Consider the following 13328-nt stretch of genomic DNA (forward strand, 5'->3'; position numbering starts at 1 on the left):
CCTTTGTGAAAACAACATTGGAATGTTGCTTTGCGGGCCTAGAAGCACAAAGCACTCCATTGTCTTCAATGGAGTCCTCCACATTCCAATGTTCTAATAATCCTTTAAGATAAATAAAGATTTTGAAAACTTCTTCACCCTCTCATCATTGACTGAATATTAAGGATCTGGCAGTTGATGTATGCATGACCTGTGTTTTTGTTTCAGCTCCATTCGCAAGGGGGTGTCAAAGGTCCATCTGACCTGTGAAGCGCCATCTGGATTCCAAGGGTTAATCTGTAAATTGGGGTCCTTAATTTAAGAGACAACTTTGGCCAGTCCTTTAAGCTCTAACAGTACTCAGACTCAGAAGCACAGTCCTATTATCATACATGCATCACACACGCACCTGACATGCACAAGACATGTTAGCACAAGTTTCTGAGTTTCACATAACAGAGGAACTTTAAACAAGAAGGTCTGTTGGCCACATTCTCACTGACAGTTAAATAGGTCTGGTCGCTCTAAACATTCACTAAGCATGGTCTGCTGTCACCACCGCCTTAGGTTGTACAGCCAGGACAAGGGCAGTGGTAGACTGTCTGCTATGAGATCACAGACCATGTTCTGGATTTAACCTTATCAGGAACAAGGCCAGGCTTTAGCGCACACGATCAATTAGTGTGACACCAGGACCCAAAAAAATGTCAGGAAGCTAGTTCCACAAGTAGTCGGTCACTCAGGGTAGAGAAACATTGTTGTGTACAATGCAGGTGGTATTCACATCCCACACAAGTCAACGCATAACACACAGCAAATCTTGGAAAGGCTGCAGCAGATGCAGGCACATCTGGCGTAGGTCCATTTCTGGGCTTCGATGATCGCGAGACATATGCAGGATTTATCAGATCTGGTCACATCACTCTTTTGGTCAATCGTGCTGTAGCCTCTGCAGGTGGAGGCGGCTGGCAGTCCTCTTCTCCAGGCAGCTTCCTGAGACATGGTGGCAGTAACCCAATCGGGTGCTGAGATCTTCGGCATCACAGCTGCCTGCCGCTATTATCAGCACAAGGTGCTACAAGGTGACAGCCTCGGATACTCAGAGTAGGGCTTGATACAAGGCTCGTGTGACCTTGACTCTCATGAGTCAAGGGCAGGTCCAGACGTCAATGCACTCATTGGATTAGTGTGAGCCTTAATCCAAAAACCAGGTTAACAGATACTCGATATTCCCGCCCCAAGACCTGCTGACCAGAGGCAGGACAAGGGCTGGTCTGTACAAAACTAGGTTCACCCCAGTCTTTTAATCAAAGAAATATCACTTGTTAATTCGTAGACACTTGATTTCTCAATAGTCAGCACCAGGCTGATGAGATGACTTAATGACTAGTAAATCCAGGACAATTGTTAACATTTCAAGAAACTACCACTGAGTAAGGAAGAGGAGGGGAAGGAGAACAAGAGAGATGGGAGAAACCTTATGAATGCAGAAATGAGCCATTTTACATGCTCACGTTTAAAGTTGACATGTTTCTTGAATGTTGACACTTGACACACATTTGCTTACGTGCCTGTATGGGAATATATCCTCTGAAATAACTTTTCTTACATATTCACTTTTTTATAGGCTTAATATCAGAGTCTTGAACATTCTGTACACTGCACAAAATCTTGTTGTTTGGTATTGTCCACTTGGCGATAGCTACTTCCAGGATAGGCTCAATGATGGCGTCCTGACTGGGGCTTTAACATGGGTGAAGTTTGTTATATAAACAACATCACTCCTTGGTCAAGTTAGAGGAGCGTTTCGCTGACACTGTTGAGGTCGCCCTTTGCTGGAATTTCAGGCTAGCTGAATCCTGTTTGGGTAGCTAAATCACTCTAAGGGGTTCTGACAGAGCCTAGGCACACTGGGATAGGGAGTGCTAGGTAGGAGAATAACTAGAAATACGCTCACAAAAGCCCTGTTTTTTTCCATCCGGGTTCGGGACCCAAAGAGACAAGTGGCAGAGCTCCGGTGAAGTAGTGTGTTTTATTTCAATTCATCTTACATACAGGACAGTAACTGACCGACGAGTTTCAGCCGTAGCCTTCCACAGGTGCAATTAAAACCAGACAGGCAACAGGACCACTAACTTTCCTTTATATTACATGGTCTTCCATACTCGCCATATTATACTCATTTGACTTCTATGAGCTACTTTCACTATTTGTAAAGTACTATGTGGGAAACACATCATTAAAATTACTTTGTAAGTTCTATTATGAGGCAGAAATTTAAAATAATAACTTCAATCAATCAATATTGCAACTGTACACTATCTGTGTAGGGTAGTGTCTGAGCCAAGGGTCAGTTTTACAGTCCACTATACTTAGGCTCCCATCCATCTACTATCTAACTTCACCTGATGGACAATTCAGGACAAATGTGCAAAAATATTGGAGATATCAATTAAATATAAAGTGCCTGTGCTTTATCTAAATGAATGGTTTCTGGTGAAGTTCCACGCTCTGGGTAGTAATGATAGGGAGAGTGGGTCCTCTTGCAAATTTTTCTTGCAGATTTAAACTGCAAGATAAAGGCTTCTGTTCCTGAGTGACCAATGCTCCAGGTCTATTCAGGTTTGAACTCAGTCGAATTTATGTTTTTTTAATGGATCAGCTAAAGTGCTTATGTCATACAGTACTTGGGATAATTATGCTGAGGAAGATGAGCCCTGATACCTATCACGCTCTTTATTAATGTCCTAGTCCTTTAAGTTTTGATTCTGTTCATGATCTCACCTTCCTCAGTCTCTGTGCAAAACAGCAGGTTAAACAACTGTGCAAACGTTGCAAGGATAAAAAGTGCATAAAACAACATTTGTTTCTGGGGTCAATGGCGGCATGACTGGAACTTCCATCATGGGTGAAGTTTGTTAAATAAACAACATCACGCCTTGGTCTAGTTACAGGAGCATTTCACTGACACTGTTGAGGTCGCCCCATGCCAGAATTTCAGGCCAGCTGAATCCTGTTTACCTCCTGAGAAGTATGGTGCCCAGATCTACACCAAGACAGGCTCCCAGATGAAACATACCCACAGGTAATTGGGGAGCTAGATCACCGTAAGGGATTCTGCCAGATTAACCCACCCTAGGCACACTAGGATAGGGAGCACTAGGTAGGAAGATGTGTGGCGCAGCTGCCAGGGTGCCTGACTCTGGACCACAGGATTCAAGGTTCGATCTGCTGCTCCAGCGGCAGGTTAGCCCAGCACCATGTGACTCTGGGCAATAGCTTGCTTAATCTTCCCGACGGCCCCCGGCGCATAAAGAGCATACCGATAGATTAGCATAGGAGACACTTCCGCTGACAACAAGGGTCCCTGCATGCTGAGACTTCAACCAAGCAGCGGTCTGACATCTTTGTGAGGGGTGTCCAGTTTGTGACCAAGACGGGCTCCTACATTCTCTCCCACAAAGAAATGTGGTTGGATCGTCTCTTGGAGGGATTCTTCACTTCACACCTACACACACTCATAGTAGGAGTACGCCTGATTACTGCTTTGTTTATATGCCTGCATATATACACAGTTTTAGAACCATGGTAGAACTATATCTACTATTTACTCTTTTGGTGCTTGTAATCACTTTCATCTGCTTCTGTCTACCAATAATCGCAGCACATACATTCTATACGAGAATAACTTTGGTTCCATAAATATATTGAAAACGTGTTTTCTGTATATTTCTCTCAGTACTAGTAGGCATGAGTGACTGAGCTAAAGGTTCTAATCTGTTTCCATGATCCCTGAGGGGTCAGGGTTGTCATGTTCAGTGGTTGCCAGAAACCATTCACTCCCTGGTAAGGTTAGGGGGGCTTATGGTGGCACTGTGAGTTAGCTGGTCTTTAGGCCAGCATTTCCTACAGGGGTGTCCTGAATCATTCTAGGCACTAGGGGGCACATTCATCAAGATATGCTTTTGAGGTTCCTTAATTGCGATTATTAAGAAATCGCAATTAAGGAATCGCAAAAGCCTATGCATGTAGGAATCGCTAACAAAATAGCGATTCCCAACCATTCCTTAATTGCGAGTCGCAATTAAGGAATGGCTTACCATTGATTCCTATGGGCCTACAGGCCCATAGGAATGAATGGGAAATTGCATGCACAATTTGAGAATAACCAACAGGTACTCGCAAATTGCGCATGCAATTTCAAAGGTGCAAGGGTGTCAAAAGGACACCCTGTTGCACCCCTGAAATTGATATGTGCACCCATGTTAGGCACTCACATGTCCCAAGGGCATGTGTGTGTAACATGGCACTTTGAAAAATGCACTTTGGTGCTTTTTTCAAAGAAATTGCAATTTACCATCACCTTTCATTTGACGGTAAATTGTGAATCTTAATTGCAAAATCGCAATTCTTTTTACTTTATTGTATTGCATTTAAGGAATTGCAAATTGCGATTCCTTAAATGCAATCGCAATTTAAGTAATCGCAATGTTGCCATTTCTTAAATTGCGATTTTTGCATTTGGGATGATGCATCCCAAATGCAAAAATACCGGTCACAAAGGGGCAGATTCTGAGAATCTGCCCGTTTGCGACCGGTTTTTGCCATGATGCATCTGGCCCTAAGCCCTTAGCTATGCTGTCCACTTTTCTAGGTTAGGGGTACAGGTGAGCTAGCCAGGACTAAAGCAAACAAATCCTGATGGCGTGCATGGACTCAATCTCGCACAGTTTTATCATTTATGTTGTCCAAAAACGTAGAGTTTTACTGAGAAATTTTAAACCATACGACTTCAGTAGAGGGTAGAAGAACTCAGAATGGGAGCCAAAGTAGAACAAGACACCACACGCAAATTATTTGTCTTGGTGGATAGTGCTCCATCAGCTAAATATTTTATTGTCTAGAGTACGAAATAACGTTGCACCTGTCCCATCAAGGTAAACTGCTCTTTATATTATAATTAAGGCTCCCTGTTTTCCGTTTTTACTGATTTTTACAGATAAATACAGACAGAAAACATTCTTTTTTTGTCTGTATTTATTATTTAAATGTGGATAAAAACGGAAATGTGGGTGCCTTTTGAGTAATTCTAAACAATGTTTGCCATGCCATATATAATCCGACACGCCTGACTCAGATAGTTGCCGCTTTACAGAATGCTCCTTTATATCTGATGGCCAGATTATTTTTGAAAGTAGGTGGTCGGCCGGGTCCTTCCTAATCATACTTGTCAATTTATTGAAAGATCCTGATTCGCTTCGTTCCTTTACCGACTCAAAATGTCCCTCCTCTCCTCCCAATTTGTCTTATAGTGTCTGCAGATTCATTTTCCATGGTTGTACCTTTAAGGTATTGGCTGACGAGCAGGTTTCTAGCTGAGTTGTTCAGTATTGTTGCTCCTATGGTGGGGGTGGTACATAAAAGTGAGTGCTTTCATTATTTTACGTTTAGGATACCCTTTTATAGTGCATTAATGTATAAAGTTATATGTAGTTGAGTATTTTAGAGGTTTTCTTTTTCACTTGATTTTCACAGGCACTACTTTCGTGTTTTATTAACACTTTATATATTCATTGTTTGTCTTTGTGGTGCTGGAGTTGGAAAGAAGCTGCCATGGCCTTAGCAACCACCTGTGTGCACCTCTTGTAACGAAGCATGGTTACAATAATGAGAAACAGATTAGTGGCACACTGGCACAGAAGACATACTGAAAGAAAGGGAAAGAGAAGGGAAAAAAGATACACATGCTTTATTTCAACCCTAGGGTGGTTTAAGTGGGAATAATGTGCTGGAAGGTAACATTGAACCACTAAACAACAGCTGTGGAACAAAAGACCATGTTCATGAAGAGAATTTAGATCCTGTGCAGTGAATCAGTGGTATTACTCACAGAACTCATTGCCATGAAGCCTGCTCAAGGATCAATGCCTCAGATAGGCTGACCTCTCACCTTCTCAAGGTTCACTGCCTCAGACAGGCTGACCTCTCACCTCCTCAAGGATCACTGCCTCAGATAGGCTGACCTCTAACCTCCTCAAGGATCACTGCCTCAGATAGGCTGACCTCTCACCTCTTCAAGGATCACTGCCTCAGACAGGTTGACCTCTCACCTCCTCAAGGATCACTGTCTCAGACAGGCTGACTTCTCACCTCCTCAAGGATCACTGCCTCAGATAGGTTGACCTCTCACCTCTTCAAGGATCACTGCCTCAGACAGGCTGACCTTTCACCTATTCAAGGATCACTGCCTCAGACAGGCTGACCTCTCACCTCTTCAAGGATCACTGCCTCAGACAGGCTGACCTCTCACCTCTTCAAGGATCACTGCCTCAGACAGGTTGACCTCTCACCTCCTCAAGGATCACTGTCTCAGACAGGCTGACTTCTCACCTCCTCAAGGATCACTGCCTCAGATAGGTTGACCTCTCACCTCTTCAAGGATCACTGCCTCAGACAGGCTGACCTTTCACCTATTCAAGGATCACTGCCTCAGACAGGCTGACCTCTCACCTCTTCAAGGATCACTGCCTCAGACAGGCTGACCTCTCACCTCCTCAAGGATCACTGCCTCGGACAGGCTGACCTCTCACCTCCTCAAGGATCACTGCCTCAGACAGGCTGACCTCTCACCTCCTCAAGGATCACTGCCTCCGACAGGCTGACCTCTCACCTCCTCAAGGATCACTGTCTCAGACAGGCTGACCTCTCACCTCCTCAAGGATCACTGCCTCAGACAGGCTGACCTCTCACCTCCTTAAGGATCACTGTCTCAGACAGGCTGACCTCTCACCTCCTCAAGGATAACTGCCTCAGACAGGCTGCCCTCTCACATCTTCAAGGATCACTGCCTCAGACAGGCTGACCTCTCACCTCCTGCCTCAGACAGGCTGACCTCTCACCTCCTGAAAGATCACTACCTCAGACAGGCTGACCTCTCACCTCCTCAAGGATCACAGCCTCAGACAGGCTGACCTCTCACCTCCTCAAGGACCACTGCCTCAGAAAGGCTGTCCTCTCACCTCTTCAAGGATCACTGCCTCAGACAGGCTGACCTCTCACCTCTTCAAGGATCACTGCCTCAGACAGGCTGACCTCTCACCTCTTCAAGGATCACTGCCTCCGACAGGCTGACCTCTCACCTCTTGAAGGATCACTGCCTCAGACAGGCTGACCTCTCACCTCTTGAAGGATCACTGCCTCAGATAGGCTGACCTCTCACCTTCTCAAGGATCACTGCCTCAGACAGGCTGACCTCTCACCTCTTGAAGGATCACTGCCTCAGACAGGCTGACCGCTCACCTCCTCAAGGATCACTACCTCAGACAGGCTGACCTCTCACCTCCTGCCTCAGAGAGGCTGACCTCTCACCTCCTTAAGGATCACTGCCTCAGACAGGCTGACCTCTCACCTCTTAAAGGATCACTGCCTCAGATAGGCTGACCTCTCACCTCCTCAAGGATCACTGCCTCAGACAGGCTGACCTCTCACCTCTTGAAGGATCACTGCCTCAGACAGGCTGACTTCTCACCTCTTGAAGGATCACTGCCTCAGACAGGCTGACCGCTCACCTCCTCAAGGATCACTGCCTCAGACAGGCTGACCTCTCACCTCCTCAAGTATCACTGCCTCAGATAGGCTGACCTCTCACCTCCTCAAGGATCAGTGCCTCAGACAGGCTGACCTCTCACGTCCTGAAAGATCACTGCCTCAGACAGGCTGACTTCTCACCTCCTCAAGTATCACTGCCTCAGATAGGCTGACCTCTCACCTCCTCAAGTATCACTGCCTCAGATAGGCTGACCTCTCACCTTTTCAAGGACGTTGCCTGAGATAAGCTGACCTCTCACACTCTGACCCCTCCCTTTGTCATCCACCTATCCCATGTACCTTCACTGGGGTGCTCCGTTGCTTGCCAGCTACGGTAATGCTTTAGACATACTAAATATAAATACATGCATATATACAACATACATGCATACACGTCCAAGCAATGAAAGATGTTTTCTGGACGTCCTAAATGCCCAACAGCACCAGAAAATTATATATAATTTTTCACCCCACGCTGGTGATGTTGGCTACTCTTGTGTGAAAACACTAATTTTAATGAATCGTCTTTTTATGTTGATCTCATGGTGAAGTTTTCACCATCGCTTGAAAGAGCCAGTCTAAGTGGGTTATATAAATTAAGTTAACCCGCTGTTTCTATTTCACACATGCACCGATGTACATAGAGGGAGTGAGAAGACAATTAAAAGAATCAAGACCACTTCAGTATTCAACAAGCATTTGCAAAGCAATAGGTCTCGCAGTTACGCAAGTTTAAGATATTGCCATTGTAAATGACAATGCCTTTTATTTGTTTTTAAAATGAAAACAAATATAAAAGGCATTGTTATTTGCAATGCCAATAGCTCAAACTCTAGTAAATGCGAGACCTATTGCATTGCAAATGCTTGTTGAATACTGAAGGGGTCTTGATTCTTTTAATTGTCTTGTCAGCATGGTGCCATCCCAGTGCTGGCCTGAGCTGGGCTTGACTGGAAATATGTACTTTATCCAATATCAAACACTGACGGGCTGCTTGGCATTTCTACAGTATCTTATTTTTGTTGGCAGGTGCTACAGTACCTGGCGGTTCTAGGGTCTGTGATAGCATTAGCACTATGCTTCTCCTACGTGCGTGGACCCTACTGAAGCAAGGATAACAACGACACAGAACAACAGATGGAGGCAAGAGCCCCCGAGTGTGGAAAAACACATGTCAGTGAAGGGAAAAGGAAACGAGCACTGCGTGTTCTTTTGGGAACCTGACCTCCCTCTCCCTGTTTTATCCCCCGTCCACGGGGAGACTTTTGATTAAAAAAAGAACGCGGCCCACACTGCTGCACATTCCTGTCCACAGGAAACAGTCGGCCTCATAAACCTGCTCTGGGGTTTCTTCCCTTTCTCCTTTTAATGACAGCCAGAAACCCTCTGAGTTTGTTAAAGTCGAAGTTTCGCGAAAGGGCCGTGGCCCACGCCGCGCCTTGGCCCACACTTGCAAAGGGAACAGCAGGGCGCTTGGGGAAAAAAACAGGGTTCATCAAAAATGTATTAAAATCTTAATTAAATCCTGACCTGGGACACAAAGTCGTTTTGTTTGGCCAGACCAGGATCGATAGAGGCGGGGAATGTGGTGTGGAACTGGAAGTGGGATAGAAAAAGGGAGAGAGTAAAATATTTATGAGAAAAAGAATGAAGTCATGGAAGGGAGAAAGAATAAGTGTGTGAAAATGGCAGAGAAATAGCTGTATGGAAGTAAGAAACAAAACAAGCAGCATGCGCTGCCCACCCCTCACACACACCGGCCGGCTTTTTGTTTGTCTTGCGCATGCGCCGCTGCCATGTTTAGGTCAGGTAGCGATGCGCAAGAAAAATAAAAAGTCCGAGCAGTGCGGACTAAAACTGTAGTTGGGGCCGCTGCTTCCGGACTACACGGAAGTCAGTTGGGCCACTGAAAAACAAGGTAAGAAACAGTACGCCAACACTAAGCCAATGGCAAGCAACCGGAAAAACTACCTGCTGCTTGCCAACATATAGAGATTACTTTAGGTCTCGCTGAGACAGCGCATGCAGCGCATGCGCTGCCAAGGCGAGACCTAATAAATGACATCTGAGATGGGGATCAGCAACCAGGGATTGTCAGAATGTATTGTCACACAACTGCACTTGCACACATACTGAACTGGAGTTACAGAAAAATACACGTATATGCATAGAACACATACACAAACCCAAGCACGTGTACCACACAGTACACACACACATGCACACCGAAGTACATATAAAGCAATATACAAGCACACACACACAGACACACACACACTCAGGGCTCAGCTCACTGTAACATGGACATTGCAGCACATAGATACTACATATTAACATCTCACCTGCGTTAGGTTTGTTCTCCGACCAGAAGTTTCTTTTCTGCCTACAAACAGAAAGAGGTTTCGGGTTAAATCTCTCTTCGCTCAATGGTTTTCTATATCCCAAATGACAGTATGATGTGAGAGGCACTGATTTGCCATCAGAGCTGGTGTCCCAGCACCACCTGCAGGTACCCTCTCAGGGAGCTTTCCGTCCCCTGAATACCCAGATGGGTATTCTCTCTGCTGATAGTTGAGATCTAGGGCTGTGCTAGGAACCCCTCCCAACACTTAGGAGAGTTGAGCAGAGATACGAAGGGATGATAAATTCCTTCTACTGTAAACGAGAGGTGGTAGAGAAGCCACGATGAGGGGTCAGCCTCATGCAGTATGTGTGTATGTGAGGGGGTGGTCCTGTACTGGTGAGAGGGTGGAGACTTGACAGGCTTAAAAGGAGCAAGAGTAACACGGGTGGGGGTATGTGCTGGCCTTTAAACTCAGAGGTAGACTGTGTTGGCGCAAAAGGCAAGCCCGTGTGCACTCATCCACGACCGGACGGAGACCGGCGCCAGAACCCCTGCTTCACAGCATGCAGGGGTTCTCACTGCTACAATTCAACAAGGATGGTGGTACGTCCCCTTAACTGTGTACTAAATTTCACCTTAGTTTAAAAACGAATAACTATGCATGTTCTAACTGTCCCTTTGCTTGTAACATGAAGCCATTATTGCCAAGAGGTCTGCCAGACCATGCCTGCATAATCAAGCTAACAGTGTTCCTAAAGGCAACTGTATATTGCTGAACACCCGTTCAGCATTAAACGTAAACATGAATTATTTGATCTTCATTGCCTTTGACGGACATTGGGCTGATACATTTTCGGACTCTGACATAGGCACCATACCTCCCTCAGGTTATGATATTGTTATATTGGACAGGGTTGGAAAGCGAGGTGGGGGTCTGGAAGTTATTTATAGTGAACATCTCAAACTCACAGGAGACCAGGCGTTAATACAGAACTGCAAAGCACTCTCCTTTAAATGTAAATATATGGAGATTAACTGTCACAATTTGTTGATGCGGCTGGTTGCTAATATGGTGCTTACTTTTACAGATTATATTATAAAATTGACTACCTGTGAGGACCAAATTGAAAACATGGGTATGATTTATTAATACTTGTAAATACTTAGCATTCTTTTTAAGTAGCTTTTCTGCTACTTGATTAATGTTATGATTTGATGATTAGGTATTCGAGAAAGTATACGCTTTCCATTGGTGTCGTGAATATTGACATTACCCTGATTTGATTTTGGTGACTTGACCTATGCCTATGTAATACTTTGGTGACGAATTTGGTTGAACACTTTTTTGGTTTCACCTCGCCCCCTCTTTTGGGTTCTTCACCTGTGATGGCATGATTATAGATATGGTATAATGGATAGGTTTTGGATTGAAGCTACAACTGCTATCCACTATACTGTCATTTATTTTATTTCAGTTTCAGTTTCTTTTCATTTTTTCTTTTTCTTTTCCTTTAATACTTAGGATCACAGCGGTTTACTTCTTTTTAGTTTTTCTGGCTCTTGACACCATACTAACTATGGGAAACCGTAATGATGTAGATACTTATGGGTTCCCTCTGTTCTTGTTGTAGCCCTGAGAAAGCCGCGGGAGATTAACCCCAAGACGAAACACTTGCTGGCTACATTGGCTACATCTGCCATTTGAATAGACGCCGGTGCTCATGAGGCTCTAAATACAACTTCTGAAGTACAACGATGTAAAGCTGGCTCTTATATTGCTGAACTAAAACTGGACGTTTGGAATAAAAAGGAGTCTCTATGACCACATATTAGTGAATGTTTCATCTTTTTAGACATTTGCTCAAGACAAAGACTTTTGTGTTAATGGCATTCTGAACGTCTACAGATTCTTGAGGAGTTTCTGGGTGATGCCAGCATAGAGTGCATTGCCGTAGTCGATTCTGCTGCTGATAAGTGCATGGGTGACCGTCTTTCTGGACTCATGGAACCCACTTGAAGATCTTTTCAGAGCAGGCGTAGCGTGTGGAAGCAGGATGATGAGACAGAGTTGATGGTTTACGGTGGGCGAGGAGTCCAGGATGAAGCCAAGGTTTCTTGCGTGGTCTGTAGGTGGTGGGGGGGTTCAAGTGCTGTGGGTCACCAGGAGTAATCCCAAGTGGAGGGGGTGGAGCCCAAGATGAGGATTGAGGCAGCTGTTCTTCATCCAGGTGCCGACAGCCTTCATCCTGTCATGGAAGTTGTTTTGGTGACTGTGAGTTCATTGGTGAGGGAGAGAATCAGTTGGGCATCGTTGGTGTAGGAGACAATGTTGAGTCCGTGGTTCCTGATGACTGCGAGCGGGGCCATGCAGATATTGATGGTCGTGGGACTCAGGGAGGAGCCCATAGGCACTCTGCAGCTGATCCCTGTGGGTTCAGAGTGGAATGGTGATAGGCTGGCTCTCTGTGTTTGGCTGGTGAGAAAGGAGAGGATCCATTCCAGGGCTTTGTCGCAGATGCTGGCGTCGTGGAGTCTTGTGCATACGGTACATTGGGAGATGGTGTCAAAGGCGGCCGAGAGGTCTAGGAGGATCAGGGCTGCAGTTTTGCCTTGGTAGAGGAGGGTGCGGACATCGTCTGTGGTGGCCAGGAGGGTGGTCTCAGTGCTGTGGTTGCTTCAGAAGCCCATTTGGGAGAGGTCCAGGATGTGGTTCACTTTGAGGAACTTGGAAAGTTGGGCATCAATGGCCGTCTCGATGACCTTGGCTGGGAAGGGGATCAGAGAGATGGATCTGTAGTTCTTGAGGTCCGTTGGCTCGGCAGAGGGTTTCTTCAGAAGGGGGTTGATCTGTGTGTGTTTCCAGTCTTCCGGGAAGGTGGCGGAGCTGATGGAGCAGTTGATGGTGTGGCAGAGTTCAGGGCCGATGGAAGTACTGGCTCTGTTGAGGATGTGGTGCGGGCAGAGGGGCGTTAGAGAGCAAGATGGCCGCACTCATGTGAGGCTCCTGCGGCCTGGGAGCACCATCCAGCACTATCCTTTCATATAGAATGTCTCTGAAAATATAGTTTATAAAATGTTAGTTGAATTGCACAGACCAAAAGGCATCACAAGGTATTGAATATGCCTGTATCGCATGTTAATATGGGCTTATATTTCTCTCTTTTCTATATTCTCACTAGACTATATGCACACCTTAAATACAGTTTTAGGGAGATTTTGACAGATTTGATCTAATCCATTAACATGGATATGATTGAGAAAGGATATTGATTGCTTATGCTCTAAAGTTAATGCATGAAACAATCACTCCCTTTGATTTTTGATTGTTGAAAACTGGGTCACCTGTTGCAGGTGGAATCTCTAATAAAACATTTTAGCAGATTTTCTTACATCTTTTGAGGCAACACTTAAACACCTT

At 45.3% G+C, this 13328-nt stretch overlaps 1 long non-coding RNA gene across 1 annotated transcript in view; it reads right to left on the bottom strand.

Moving 5' to 3' along the window:
* The window catches only part of LOC146869681 (uncharacterized), a 93532-nt gene that overhangs the window by 53370 nt on the left and 26834 nt on the right, over positions 1 to 13328 (bottom strand). Inside the window, exon 2 of the long non-coding RNA XR_014981459.1 lies at positions 9909 to 9949. This is a non-coding gene — a long non-coding RNA (uncharacterized LOC146869681). The remainder of the gene's footprint in view (positions 1 to 9908; positions 9950 to 13328) is intronic.

This window comes from Triturus cristatus, chromosome 1_1 (genome assembly GCF_964204655.1).
Source record: "Triturus cristatus chromosome 1_1, aTriCri1.1, whole genome shotgun sequence".
Lineage (NCBI taxonomy): Eukaryota > Metazoa > Chordata > Amphibia > Caudata > Salamandridae > Triturus > Triturus cristatus.